This window comes from Hyperolius riggenbachi, chromosome 2, assembly GCF_040937935.1.
Source record: "Hyperolius riggenbachi isolate aHypRig1 chromosome 2, aHypRig1.pri, whole genome shotgun sequence".
Taxonomy (NCBI): Eukaryota; Metazoa; Chordata; class Amphibia; order Anura; family Hyperoliidae; genus Hyperolius; species Hyperolius riggenbachi.
In genome coordinates, this window is record NC_090647.1 from 309,604,849 (window position 1) to 309,620,303 (window position 15,455).

Genomic DNA, 15,455 nt, shown 5'->3' on the forward strand with positions numbered 1-15,455 from the left:
ACAACATCTCAGCTTCAAACTCTCAATTGGCATCAGATGATCCAGTGATTTAGCTGTATGATCGACCAGTCTATTTGATTATACTATCGAATCACGAACAAAGGAAAAGTGATGCTGAGAGAGAGCTGTTGGCTGCCTGTACACTGCAGGTCGATTCCCGACTGACTTCAGCATGACACCTCTTAGGAATAAGCCTTGACGCCGCCTTCGCCAATGTCCGCCCTAAAATGTTAATGTGCTCCCCCGATGCATTCAAACATCACCTGCTCCAGCTGCCGCGACTGTCCAGCTGCTTCTGGCCTCCTCCACTGTCTCTTATGTCGCCATCACAAGTAGCCACCACGCTGTGGAGCGTATAGCACGTGGCGTGTGTGTGTGTGACTGTTGGCACACAGGAGAGTCAGCAGACGAGAACGGAAGTGTCCGCAGCTGGAACAGGTGCGATTGTCAATGCACAGGCAGATTTACATTTTAGAGGACAGCAGCTGGGGGCCTGTCGTGATATCATGCACCATTAACCCCGGAAAGCCGATCGACCATGTCGGCCTGAGATTAACCTGCATATTTGATGGATACCTTGGACCAATTTCATCCCAAAATTGGTCGAATTGTTAATCGGACATGTTTGTTGCGGCACCAATTTTCATCTGATTTGATAAAATTATCGAATGGTCGATCGTGCCGCAAAAGTGCCAGATGTATTGTGATGTTTTATTAAAACTATAATATATAAAAATGTGAGGTGCTGAATTGCTGCAAGAAGATACAAAATGAATGTTAAATCCAGTAAAAAAAAAAATATACTATACAGCTACACACCAAGAATTGCCTGATATGGAAAGCCAATCAATCCCTTCCCTATCGTAAATCCATAAGATAGTGACCGATTCCTACCTAACCTCAATCTCAATTCAATTCCAGTAGAAATATGGGTAAAGCCTTGCACACCCATACAAGGACAGTTGCCCACAAGGGTTGGGGCTCAATTCCCCTGGCAACAGTTCAGGGCAGATGCGTCCTGTTGCTATGGATGGGAGCAGAGCTTTCTCTGGAATTGAGAAGAAGTGAACTATCCAAAAGAGCTACCCCCTTTCTGTGGGTGAGGAGACCTGTGTAGGAATTTAGAAAAAAAAAAAAGATAAAAAAAAAAAAGGCAGAAGTAACAGAGACATACATACATGACATTCTTTGTATGCCTTAAAAAAATTGCGTATGAGGAAGTATGTCAAGCTTTATCCTTTTTACTGCCAAGCAAGCCATTTTTCACTTGTATGAAAATATACAAGTTAGGCCGGTTTCATTGTGCACGTTGCTCGTTCTACTGCTGCAATGGAAAGTGAGTGAATTATACCACATGCTTGAGGGTGCGTTTCCACTAACGCGAATTCGCATGCGTTCCCCGCATGCAAATTCGCATAACCAATAAAAGTGAATGAGCCTGTGTCCACTTGTCAGGAAAACGGAGCGCTTTCTTGTGCAGGAAAAATCTGCTCAGCAGAGCCATCCGAATTCGGACACCGCACACACGCATGCGATTCGCATACAATGTATTTAATAGGGAATTCGCATGGTGTTTTTTCATGCGAATTCGCATACGATTTCGCATGGAATCAATGAAAAAGCACACAGGCACTGACATGATTAAATTCGCACACAGCGTCATCCATGCGAAATCGTATGCGAATTCGCGGTAAAATTTGCATACAACCGCATGCGATTTCGCGCCTGCATGCGAATTCGTCCGCGGAGAATGCGCGAAGATTTCCCACCGCACTAGTGGAAACGCACCCTTAATTCAAAGCCTGCATGCAGTAAATTAGAGTAATATGATCTGTTACACTTACAATGCAGATATGTTGTTAACAGGCCCACAGAATTTTATGGGCAGGCAAAATTATTCTTCAATGCAACTAATGCAGTGTGAACATACCCTAACATACATAAAAAAAAATCAATTAAAAAAAAAAAAAAAACAATACATTTTTCAACAGCAGAGGGCATACAGAATTGAAAAATATTTCCAATTTCGCAAGCCCCACTATTTGTGAATAGGATTAGCAAAATATATATTAGTGTACCTAAATACAGCAAACTTTTCTTCAAAATGTTTTCTCCATTCAATGCATGAGGCTGTTTTATTTATAAATCTGAGCCTAATTTAGTGTGTTTTGTTGTATATTACCTAATATTTATATACATTAATTATTGCCACTATATGCACTGCTCATAACACAGGTCCCCTTAATAGAAACAGATGTTAAAATTGATCTCTGATGCCTTCAGAGTGGTCATCAATGGTCTGAGGATGTCTTTTTCCTCAAAGTGTACCCTAACTGTCAGGCATAAAATAAACAATCAACTATTTGTATCTGGTAAACAAGTAGTAAGGATGCTAACCCGGCAATCCAAAAGTTAAAAATCACTATTACTTTTCTTGTTGATAAATGATCATTCCCCAGTTTACCTGACTCATTTGGTACACAAAATTTGGTACACAAAAAGGAAGTTGCAGGGCATGCTGGGTTGTCTTTTTTTTTGCTTTTCTACTTCCCCTCAGACTTAAGGTGCATACACACATCAGACTATAGTCTTTGGAAAATGAAAGATCACAGACCAATCTTACCACCCTTCATGTAGTATGAGAGCCATACCTACACAGTCTTTTCTATGGAGCTGAACTCCACATCAGAAAAAAATCTTTGCAAGATGCTGCACACACAGATGCTGTACAGACACAAAAGATCAGTATCTGCAAAAGATCTGTTCCTGCCAAAAATCCATTCCTGCAAATTGCAATGATAGTCTATGAGATCTGCAGATCATCATACACACATGATTTAACTGACATTCATCTGCAGATCAGATCCACCAGGATGGATTTTCAGATCTGCGGATGATTGCTTGATCTGCAGATGAATGTCAGTTAAATCATGTGTGTATGATGATCTGCAGATCTCATAGACTATCATTGCAATTTGCAGGAATGGATTTTTGGCAGGAACAGATCTTTTGCAGATACTGATCTGTTGCATGTGTACAGCATCTGTGTGTGCAGCATCTTGCAAAGATTTTTTTCTGATGTGGAGTTCAGCTCCATAGAAAAGACTGTGTAGGTATGGCTCTCATACTACATGAAGGGTGGTAAGATTGGTCTGTGATCTTTCATTTTCCAAAGACTATAGTCTGATGTGTGTATGAGCCTTTAACTAATGCAGCCTGATTGGCTGAAGCCTCTTTTCTTCATGTTTTTCCCCTCCCACACCTCTGTTCCTCTCTGATTGACCAATATTTCTCATGCTGAGACAATGCACTTTCTATAGTGAAGGGTGGGCAAATCAGGCGAGGAGAGGTAGGGCCCATTCACACTTGAAAGTGCAAAACGCTGGCATTTTGCGTGAGGCAGGGAACACACTTGCAGGGCCGTTTTCCCCTGCGTTTCCGGGTTTTGCGGTCGCATCTAACGCGTGCGTTTTTCCGCGTGCGTTTCCGCGTTTATGCGATTGCATGGCATGTACTGCCATGCATCGTGCGGGAATAAGCAGAAAACTGTGCGTTTAGAAAACGCGGAGAAAAACGAACGCAAACACGCACAAACGCATGCGGCACATCGTTTCCTGCGCTAGGCTATTAATTTCAATAGCCTCTAAAATCGTGCGAGTTTTGCGGTTCGTGGCAAAACGCGCAAAAACGCATGTAGTGTGTTCCCTGCCTGAGTGATTTTTCAGCGGAAAAATCACTAAACACTGCGGCTATTTTTCCCCAATAGCGTTTAGCGCTTGTATAGCACTGAAACGCAATCGTCGGGAAATCGCCTGAAAATGGTGCAGACGATGAGTTTGTGTTTTTGGGCGATTTGCGCAAATCGCACAAGTAAGAACGGGCCCATAGGGTTTAATTACACTAGCGCTTTCAAAAGCTCTAGCATTTGAGCATTTTGCCGAAATCTCCAGCAAAACGATCAAGTGTGAATGGGCCCTAAGGGAGGAAATTACATGAAGATTGGCTTTAAAATAGCCACAGTTGAAATGGGAAATGCTAAGAAGGAATTTTCGTTTATTGTAGGAAAATCACTAAAATCAAAACGTGGACAGTGCAATACATATGTTATGTAAGCAGAGCAAGTATTTATCTACGTATACATTTTTTTTTACTAAGATAGTATGGCTGACAGCTCCTCTTTAAGGCCTCTTTTCCACGGACAGTTGAACTGTATGCTTAGCAAGCAGTTGCCAGGCAGCAATGAGCAGTTACCAGGCAACAACAAGCAGTTACCAGGCAGTAGTGAGAGTTTGAGAGGCATTTCACTGCTTATCAACAGTCCATGGAAAAGAGGTCTTAGTAACAGACAAGTAAAACAGTGATATCAGTGGGAAACCAAAGACAGGTGGCCGACCATTGCTTTTGCAATAATGGGGGTCTAGGGAAGGTAGCACCTGTTTTCTGCCTTAGTGGGAGTGTTTAGATAGCTGAACCACTCCTACAGATACGGAGCAATTTGAAAACTCACTCAACCATAAAGATGGTTTCAGCCCTAAAAAAAATTTTTTTTACTGGCAGACTAAAGGCAGTACAACAGGTTCAGAAGACAAATGGCAAAGTAAAAAGTACTTGCCAGTGATTTACAGTACTAAAAGAAGTGGAAACGTACACCGCCAATAAGGCAAGTGAGAAACACACACACACACACACTTAAGCACATTTGACAAACCAAGACCCTGTATAGACATTCTTTGTAAGCAATAAGAATAATGGTCCTTTCATTTGATAAACTGCCTGGCACAGCAAGACAGTCATGCACACTTAGTTCTAAGAATTGTATGTACTGACCTATAAAGGGTTGAGGACACAATGCTTATGTGAATACCATGTTTACTTTTCAGTCGAATTAAGATTTTAACCACTTCCCCTCCCCCGGGACGAATAACTACGTCCCTGCATTTTCCCATTTCTTCTCGCAGGGACGTAGCTACTACATCCCCTGCTCCGCTCCACTCCCGCTCGCCCATCGCTCGTTCCTGCCGCCGATCGTTAGATGGGAGATCCCCGTGTGAATGACAGCCGCCATTAATGAGATGGCGCTGTCATTATCAAAAAACGATACTTACACATCTACGCATTACTTCCTGTTTGCATAGTAATACTACGCACAGGAAAGTTAATATGTATGTCAAAAGGGCATGTCACTGTTACTTTTTAAATTATGGGCTTGTAATTAATGATGGATGCAAAACTGGAAAAATGCACCTTTATTTCCAAATAAAATATTGGTGCCATACATTGTACAAAGGAAAATTTTAAATGTTGCAATAACCGAGACAAATCGGCAAATATGGGTTTTAAATACGGTAGCATGTATTATTTTAAAACTATAATGGCCGAAAACTGAAAAAAAAATCCAATTTTTTTCCGTTAAAACACAGTTAGAATAAAATAATTCTTAGCAAAAAGTATCCTCCAAAGAAAGCCTAATTGGTGGTGAAAAAAACAAGATAAAGGCCTCGATTCATAAAAGTGCTGTCGAGCGGGGAAAGTCGAGCGGGGAAACACCGCTGTCGATATTTCCGCCTTCAGGGTGGTAATTCATAAAAATGTAGCTAGATGTGACAGGCGTGCGGAGATATTCCGCTGTAGGCAGGCGTTAGGCTGTCCTACGCATGCGGAAACAGGAGAAGCAGGCGGAATCCCTCCGTGCGGTGTTCTCTCTGCAGCTGCTTGGGAGGTCTGTCCCATTCACTGCACTGTATTCCGCTTCTCGCCACATCAGAGGTAGCGGTAATACCCGTCCGCATACCGCTACCTCTAATCTTTATGAATTGACTACTTGTTACTTTTGCTATGATAATCACCGCGCAAGGCGGTGATTTATCACTCTGCTCGTGAATGTCAGCTTTTCATGCGGAAAAAGCCTTTATGAATACAGATTTTGCTGTGTGGTCGGTAAAGTGAGCCGTTTTCAGCATTTCCGAATGCGGGAATGCTTTATGAATCGAGGCCATAGATTGTTTTGTTGTGATACGTAGTAATAAAGTTATAGGAGAGTGAATGGAAGGAGTGCTGACAGGTGACAATTGCTCTGGTTTTTTTAAGGGGACAAACCCTTGGAGGTGAAGTGGTTAAAGTGTACCAGAGCTGAATCTATTAAAAAGATTTATACATACCTGGGGCTTCCTCCAGCCCCATTTGCTTTGATCGCTCCCACGCCGCCGTCTGCAGCTTCGGGAACCGGGGCTCGTCACTTATGTCACTCGGCTCCAGTCTACGCAGGGGAAGTGCACTCTTTGCGTATCTCTCCAGCAGCCGCAGTAGGTTTGTTTTTTTTCTCCTCAGAAATTTGATAGTTGAGGTACGCCATGATTATACAACTTTTATAGAAATAAAAGGACAATGGACACCATTCACAAAAACTCATACATGACTTATTTATCACCTGAATTAATAAAAAATACCCTTTCAGAACATTTACAAGCAAAATAATCACTCAGTAAGTTGTTCCCGATTTATTCCATTTCAATATTACTTTTCTTACCTTAATTATATTACCGGTATATTTTTGCTCTTTGGAAGCTTAAAAAAATGTAACATAGATAAGGCGAAAACAGAGGAAGGGCCCGTTCACACTGGGGGTGTTTTCCGCCTTTTTTTCAAGCGCAGGCAATTTTTAAAATCCCCCACAAAATGCTTGTGCAATGAATCTCTATGAGAAGGTTTATATCGGCGCGTTTCGTCCGCTGTGCATTCAGCAAAGCAGTGCCTGTACCATTTTTGGGGCGTTTTTATATATAATGAAAGCTATAGGAACAGCGCTAAATGCTCACAAAAATCACCTTGTGCAGCGATTGCGTTTTTAAGAATAAATACATTGTATTTATTATTTTCCAGGTCAAAGAGTTCACTTCCTGACTTTTGTCAGGGAGTGAATTACAAAACCACTCTGAAAAAAAAAAAAAAAGGGCTTAGCAAAGAGTTTTACAAAAACGCAGCGTGCAGTGGGGCGCTGGGAGGGGGGGAAAAAAACCAGCGCACAAAAACACATAACGCTTGTGTTTTTAGGTGTGAATAGGGGTGGAAAACCGGTGAAAAAGCTTTGTGAATTATGCCCATTGTGCAACATATTTCCTGTAGATATATCACTGAAGCACTCAGGACCAATATGATATCCATAGTTTTATTTTTTAAATTTTTTTTATTAAAAGATAGCTACAGCACTTGCACATGTGAACTAGATCACATAACATATAGGCATGAATGAACGTTTCAACATGTTCACTGTAAGACACAATGATTAACACATACTGTAGAGATATCCTGAACAAATGGATTCTATCAACAGCTGCAAAGCATCAATACATGTGTCTCAGTCACCAACTCGGAGCAGCTGGAGCTTACGGTATCTACCAAACATCAGATCCGATATATAGAATATAAAATGTAATAATTGATACTACGTTATCTATTACTTACAAGACAACAAACAAAAATGGGGATGAACAAGAAGGAAGACATTTCACATAAAATCCAATGGGTGTGTAAGCAGCTTCTTTCTTACCATGCTAGCACCAAAACAAATGTTTTCTTTGGCCTACAATTTCACTGACTAAAGACAGCAAGAATGTTGGACAGCTGAAGCAAGCAGTAAACACCAGTTCCACTGTTCTACATATCATAATCAGCCCACAAGATCATATAAATAAAATGTGTGCAGTCATTTGATTGCCAAGGAACTAAGTTCAACCAATTGGTGGTGTACTGACTACTTTGCAAGAATCAGTACTGTATAAGTACACACAGAATTATTTCATGCATATAAAATACACTGCACAGATCTTGTATTATACTGCCAATGCATAAGTTAGCTTGCCACTGTCTCCTTTGTTTCTTCAATTGAATAATAGCAGCTTGTCAATATTGTTTATACAAGGGTTGGAAAAATCCCACAAGCCAGGAAGTCCATGGGTGTTAAAATTACAGCTGACCCTACAGATGGTCAGTGTGATGCAGAAGATTGTGAATTCTATGCAAATTTAACACAAAAACGGAATGCATGTTGAAACTGGGGAAGCCAAGTTTACTTCCTGCAGATCCAGCATCTGACTGACCCATTTCTGAGTGCTGGTTCACATTGTGGCGATTCTTGAGTGCTTTGCTGATCGCTGGCGATCAGCAAAGCGCTGCTACAATGTATCCCTATAAATACATTCACACTGCAGCGGTTGCAATTTCCATCAATCGCAAACGCACTGCATGCAGCGTTTTGGGGGCGATTGCTTTGTGATTCCCGTTCTATTGAAAAAATTTAAAGGAGTACTGTAGGGGAGTAGGGGAAAAAAAAAGAAAAAAGAAGCTTGTGTGCATTGCTTAAAGAGACTCTGTAACAACAAAAACCTCCCCTGGGGGGTACTCACCTCGGGTGGGGGAAGCCTCCGGATCCTAATGAGGCTTCCCACGCCGTCCTCTGTCCCACGAGGGTCTCGCTGCAGCCCTCCGAACAGCCGACGACAGAGCAGACTGTAGCTTCAATATTTACCTTTGCTGGCTCCATCGGGGGCGCTGTGGCTGCTTTCGGCACGGAAATAGACGGAAATACCCGATCTCCGTCGGGTCCGCTCTACTGCGCAGGCGCCGGAAACTTGCGCCTGCGCAGTAGAGCAGACCCGACGGCGATCGGGTATTTCCGTCTACTTCGGAGCCGACAGCAGTCAGAGCGCCTGCGCAGGAGCCAGGAAGGTAAATATTACGTCACCGCTGCACGGAGGGCTGCAGCGAGACCCCTGACGGATGGAGGACGGCGTGGGAAGCCTCATTAGGATCCGGAGGCTTCCCCCACCCGAGGGGAGTACCCACCAGGGGATGTTTTGTCGTTACAGTTCCTCTTTAAGCTGCATACAATTTGCACTACATCTGCATGCAAGTCTGAATTCCATATTAATTAGTCCACACAGGCTTGTTTAATCAGGGCTGTGAAGTCAGACTTGGAGTCGAGGAGTCGGAGTAATTTTGGGTACCTGGAGTCAGAGATTTCATAAACTGGGGAGTCAGAGTCGGATGGTTTTTGTACAAAATCCACAGCCCTGGTAAGTATTAGACTAAGGAGTTGGAGCCATTTTGAGCACCCGTAGTCGGTGATTTAATAAACTGAGGAGTCAGAAGATTTTTGTTCCGACTCCACAGCCCTGTGTTTAATAACCAGAATGCCAGCGTTTTTACAAACAAGTTTTCACTTAGAACAATGGTTTGCGAAGAAAAAAACTGCACATAAAGCATAGAATGTTCTGTAAGAGGCCTATTCAGCTCCTCATTAGCAAGTACTCAAGTTACTGACACCATTCTCAACCCTAGAAAAACAAGTAAAAGGCAAAGTGTGAAAGCATTGTGCAGCAGTTTCCTTCCTAGTTTCAGAAAGAAAAGAATTCTAAGGCTAGATTCAAGGTGATCAGTTGCATAACGTGTGAAAAGGAGTGTGAACCACAATGGAGACTGGACATAAACTTCAAATACAAAGCCTGCATACAATGCAGGCCCACAGAATTGTATCAGCAGTGAGTTGACTTTCAGAATTATTCTGCAATGTAACTAAGCACTGTGAACTAGCCCTAAATCAGAGTGCAACCCAAAACCCATATACGGACAGACTTTGTACTACCCAGATTAACCTCTACACGACTGCTCCCCACCGATTGGCATGAGCCATTCCACGCCGATTGCCATGAATGGCAGCGGGCGGAAATAGCAGGGGATCGCGAGCGCTGAGGCACGCGCGTCCCGCTTGAATGACTGAGTGGAGCTCCGTCATTAGTCTCCCAGCAGCAATAGCCGCTGGGGACTGTTAGACGGCGAAACCGCAGTCTATTAACAGTGTACAGCTCTGGGATCTAAGGCAGCGCTGTACTGGAAGTTACAGGACCCAGTACTGGAGCTGCAGGCAGCTGAGGACGGCGGTGTGGGAGCGATCCGAGCCATGGGGCTGGAAGAAGCCCCAGGTATGTATAAAAAAGTAATACGTAAATCGTAGTGCTGTCTTTCCACTAGTGTGATTCGTTTTTCCTTAAATCGCAACTGCCAGCCAGCACGATTTGTGGTGCCTTTGTGTCCAAACCCCAACAGATCGTGGTGCAATAACAGTAGTGTAAATATAAGGAAATGTGATTGCATTGCAGTGTGATTTAGCATGCAATCACGTTTCCTAGTGGAACGAGACTATAACTGTACTTATATGCAGATGTTTATCTGTTCGTGGCTACAGAGCTTAGGAACACTTGAATAAACATGACCACAACCATCTTGCCGCTGCAAGGGGGCAGAGTTTCAGGACTCTGCTGATTAACGGGCAGCGGGTGACTTACTGCCACCGACACCTGCTGATCTAAGTAGGTGAGAGTAATGCTGTGTACACACTGAGATTTTCTGATCGATTTACTGTCAGATTGATTGTTTCCAACATGTCCGCTTTGCTTTCCGATCGATTTACAAACATTTTCTGATCGATTTCCGTTAACTTTCATAGAAAATTGATCGGAAAGCAAGTCGGACATGTTGGAAATAATCGATCTGACAGTAAAACCAACCAAAAAAATTTCATAGTGTGTACCCAGCATTAGAGATTTACATTTAAGGTTTTAGAAACTATACTCTAAGGGCTGGTGCACACAAGAGCTTTTTAAACACTAGATTTAAAAGCTCTTGATAACACAATGCTATGGGGGATTTTTACAAAATAACATCGCTGCAGTGTGCACACACACATAGGATAACATTAGCAGGAGCTTTTAATAATTTTAGCCGCCTGGACGTGAGTGTCACGTTCAGATGGCCACTGTTGCACTGCTGCACGCAATCGCGCGCGTCGGCACGCTCCCGTGTTGCCCCCGTTATTTCAGAGATCAATGAATGGGAACATAGTTCCCATTCATTGATCTAAGTCCCCGGTAGAAAGATTAACAGCTTCTTATAAGAAGCTGCCGTCTTTCTGACCCCCCCAAAAAAAACCTTGCCCTCCTTATTACTGTAAGCGAGATTCTCACTTATAAAAGATGGAAACAAAAAGGGCTGGCACCACAGAATAAAAATAAGCTCTTTATTGAAATGCCATTAAAAGGACATAATAGTCAAAAAAATTAGGCTTTGGCAGTGAAAGCCTATTTTTTTTTTTGACTATTATGTCATTTTAACGGCATTTCAATAAAGAGCTTATTTTTATTCTGTGGTGCCAGCCATTTTTGTATGCATGCTGTATGGGCCTCATTGGTACTAAGACCTTTGTCTTGGGCACACAGGAATTTCTCCTTTTACTGAGTGCTCCTCCACTCCACGATTTTTGCAGTTCACTTATAAGATGGGAATTAAAACAAAAAAAAAAAAAAAAAAAAAAAATTATAATTTCACTGTGGCCACTTTGTGGCCAAATAACACACACACACACACAAAATAAATAAATTACAATTTGAAAAATTAAACAAAACAATCCAGTTACGTAAGGGTCTAAACGTTTTTAATATGCATGTCAAGGGATTATATAAACTAATATTTTTAAATGATAAGCTTGTAAATAGTGATGACACAATACCGAAAAAATGCACCTTTATTTCCAAATAAAATATTGGCGCTATACATTGTGATAGGGACATAATTTAAGTGGTTAATAACCGGGAAAAATAAAATGTGTGGGTTTTAATTATGGTAGCATGTATTATTTTACAGCTATAATGGCCGAAAACAGCCATTTTCCTGTAAGGGCCCGTTTCCACCATCGCGAATCCGCATGCGTTGTCCGCATTCGGATTCGCACAGCCAATACAAATGGATGGGCCTGTTTCCACTTGTCAGTTTTGCTGTGCGTTTTTCTGTGCAGGATTTTTCTGCACGGCAGAGCCCTCAGAATTCGCCTGCGTGTGAAATGCAGGCAAATCGCACACAATGTATTTAATAGGGAAATCACATGCGTTTTTTGCCGCGAATTCTCATAGGTACCAATGTAAATTCACACAGGCAGTGACATGGTTAAAATCGCATAGACCCTCACCTATGCGAATTCGCGGCAAAAAACGCATGCGGAATCGCATCCGCATGCGATTTCATCAACGGTGGAATCCAGGCGATTCCGCACCGCAATAGTGGAAACGAGCCCTCAAAATGCATTTAGGAAAAAAAATTCTTAGCAAAATGTACCACCCAAAGAAAGCCTAATTGGTGGCAGAAAAAATAAGATACAAATCAATTCATTGTGATAAGTAGTGTTAAAGTTATTGGCGAATGAATGGGAGGTGAAAATTACTCGGATGCATAAGGTGAAAAACGAGGGCTGAAATGGTTAAAATCACAAAGTGCACAGAAAAGCGCTTCTGGTGTGCACCAGCCCTAAAGTGAATCCGAGGCGAACCTTATGCTGGGTACACACCATGGGTTTTCCCGCTCGATCTGTGGGTCGATTCGACCATTTCCGACGTACTCGATTTGGGCTTTGATCGTTCCTGCCGTCGATTTGCATGTTAAGTATGCAAAATCAACGGCAGGAAAGATCAAAGCCCAAATCGAGCACGTTGGAAATAGTCTAATCGATCCCAGTCGACCCGGGGATCAAGCGGGAAACGCATGGTGTATACCCAGCATTAGGGTCAGAAGAGGGTAGCCTGTGGATCCTCCAGAGGCTTTGCGGGTTCTCCTCATCCTTATCATCGCTAACCCCTGGAGCCTCAGAAGATCCAGGCCGCGCTCCTCTTCATGCACAAGTATGACCGTGCTGCACCTGCTCGAGTATGGCCCCACCTACACAGCATGGTGTCGGTCGTGCACAAGCAGTTTCAGTACAGCCGCTCCCTTGCATGAAGAGGAGCACAGCATGGACCTTTAATCTGACAAGCTCTTTTCTGATTTCTTTCGGGGGTCCACAAGCAGCAATGAGCTGGAGAACAGTGTGAGCAGCCTCTACAGGACCCAGAGGCTTAGTCTTCTTAGGAAAGTATCAATTTTTTATTAGATCAGAGCACAGGCAGATGCATCAGGCTCCAACTGGGTTACAAATGGAAATCCTCAGGGAGGATCCTCATTGGTTCACTGATCAGTGGTGGGCCAATGAGAATTTTCCCTTATGCTGCAGAGGATTCCCATTGGTCTTTTGCTATCCATTAGGAGCCTGATGCTTCTGCCAGCACTCCGACCTATATACTGGCATTTGACCCAGTGGCGGCGTAGGACTTGAAAGTTGGCAGCTATGAGACAGTACAACGCACGCACAGTGATGATTGGTAAGAGTATGTCGACGGACACACGTCAGGGCACCTCGTATCCGCTTAGGCTATACTGTGAATGCACCATTGTGCATGCAGTGAAGTGGGAACCCAGCCTGACACTTTAGTTCAGGGAGACTGCTGGACAACTGCATTTCCATTGTGGTGACAATACTGGTACAGGTGAAAACATAGCTGTGAATGGAGGATGACTGACCATAACTGCTTGCAACCCTAAACTCCCCTCTAGCAACCACACTGACCATCTCTTTCCATGCTCCGCTTCTTGTTCAAAACCGCTGACACCCTTTTCATTTCAAACTAGTGATTATTTCCTCACTGATATTCTTTTGATTTTTACTTCCTGCCCTGCCAAAACATGAGTAGAGAGCTCTGCACAGGGCCAATAAGAACTAATGCTGCGTACACACGCGGTACGATTTTCCGTGCGATAGATAATATCCATCATGTCCGATATTGGTCCCGATCATTTCCGTGCTCGATTTCTCATATCGGTGAATGGAAAAAGATAACAAAAACAAATGAAGATAAGAGAATCGAGTGTGGAATCGTGAGGAAAAATCGATCTGGTCTCAAAATCGCACAAAAAAAATGTAACCTGTGTACCCAGCATAATGAACTCCTTTCTAAAACAGATAAGACCTGTGTTCAAATTCGACCCCCAACAACTATTTCTAGTAATTAAAAAAAAAATAAGTCAAATTTTCAATTATTATCTCTAATCAGAAGGGAGGGTCACATTTCACAAAGAAGGCACGGGCAGCAGTATGGAATGTTATTACAGAACGTGCATATTTATTTTATACAGTGGGACGATCTGCATCTCGTAGAGTTGTCAAGGCTGCGGATATTTCCAAGGACACGAAGGCAAAGCTTGTACACCTGGGGAAAGAGGAGATTCTAGCTGCAAAATAACAGCCATCACCTTCACTGCCCTTCACAAAAACACCGCTTCCTATACGCAAGTCTGAGGCCTGGCCACTACCTCCCCCTTTCCTCATTCACTGTCTCGGGAGCACCCCAGAGCCCCGGATGCGGCGGGAAGAGGGCCGCGGTAAGATGGCGGCTGCCAGGCGCAGAGCAGTGGCTGAAGCACGCACCGAGCAGCACAAAGCAATATACACTAAGATTCCGGGGCTGTCCACTCACCTGCGTACCGCCGTCCGAACTCTTCCTCACGCAGCGTCGCAGACTGCAGGCAAAGTGGCTAAAGTGTTGCTGGGAAACGCAGTGCAGAGCAGAAAGACCACTCTGTGATGTACGGCCACCTGAAGTGTCGCGAGAGACGGCGAGACTTTCCCGGCCAGGCTACGTAGGGCGGAACTGGAAACTACGCAGCATGCAACAAATTAGAATGGCAGTATCAGCAGCATAGCACAGTACTACAAGCAAAGTGGCAAATTATTGACTTCCTCGTCACTTCTGGAATGAAATGCGTAACCTCGGTAGCCGTAGTAGGCAGTATTCAATGATACACTAATAAAGCTGACAGCAAAACGAAATAAACCACACCAGTGCAGAGGAAACATTAATCACATAGCTCCCAACTGTTCCCTTTTCGGAGGGACAGTCCCTTTTTGGAAACCCTGTCCTTCTTTCCTCCTCATTTGTCCCTCTTTCAGGACTGTGTCCCTCTTTCTATGTAAATATATATATATATTTCTATACTAAAAATGTGTTTGATTGACTCCAAACTTTATTCCCATCATGTTAATATATTACTAATTTTAAAATGTTAATATGAAGGAAAATGAACCAGGATGGAAAAGACCAGTGTGGTTTGAATTATAAAACAACATATTTTTTTATGAAATCTTTATGGTATGTTTATGACTAGGGGTGTGGCAGGGGCGTGGCTTAAGTGTCCCTTTTTCTCACCTCAAAAAGTTGGGAGGTATGATTAATCAAGTCACCACTGTTTTTTCTGTAACGTCAATGTAATCCTTCTGTACTGTTAAAATCCGTTTTTACTCAAATGATAGCATATTTGAAGTGGATAAAAAAAAATACCATATACAGCGTCCCTGTGATCTCGTCGGCGGGAGACTTGGGCGCAGGATACAGCCAGTATGGCTTATCCTGTTGCTGCACAAGTTCCTGGCGGTGTTAAAGGGCAACTGAAGCGATAGAGAGGTGGAGGCTGCCATATTTATTTACTTTTAAACAATACCAGTTGCATGGCTATCCTGCTGATCCTCTGCCTCTAATACTTTT

The 15,455-nt window shown here is 43.0% G+C and overlaps 1 protein-coding gene across 2 annotated transcripts in view; it reads right to left on the reverse strand.

The window, feature by feature from the left end:
- The window catches only part of THRAP3 (thyroid hormone receptor associated protein 3), an 87,191-nt gene extending 72,661 nt beyond the window's left edge, over positions 1–14,530 (reverse strand). For both annotated transcript variants that reach the window (XM_068269064.1, XM_068269067.1), the window contains exon 1: positions 14,391–14,530. The gene's annotated coding sequence lies outside the window, so the exon portion shown is untranslated. The remainder of the gene's footprint in view (positions 1–14,390) is intronic.
- Positions 14,531–15,455: the final 925 nt, after the last annotated feature.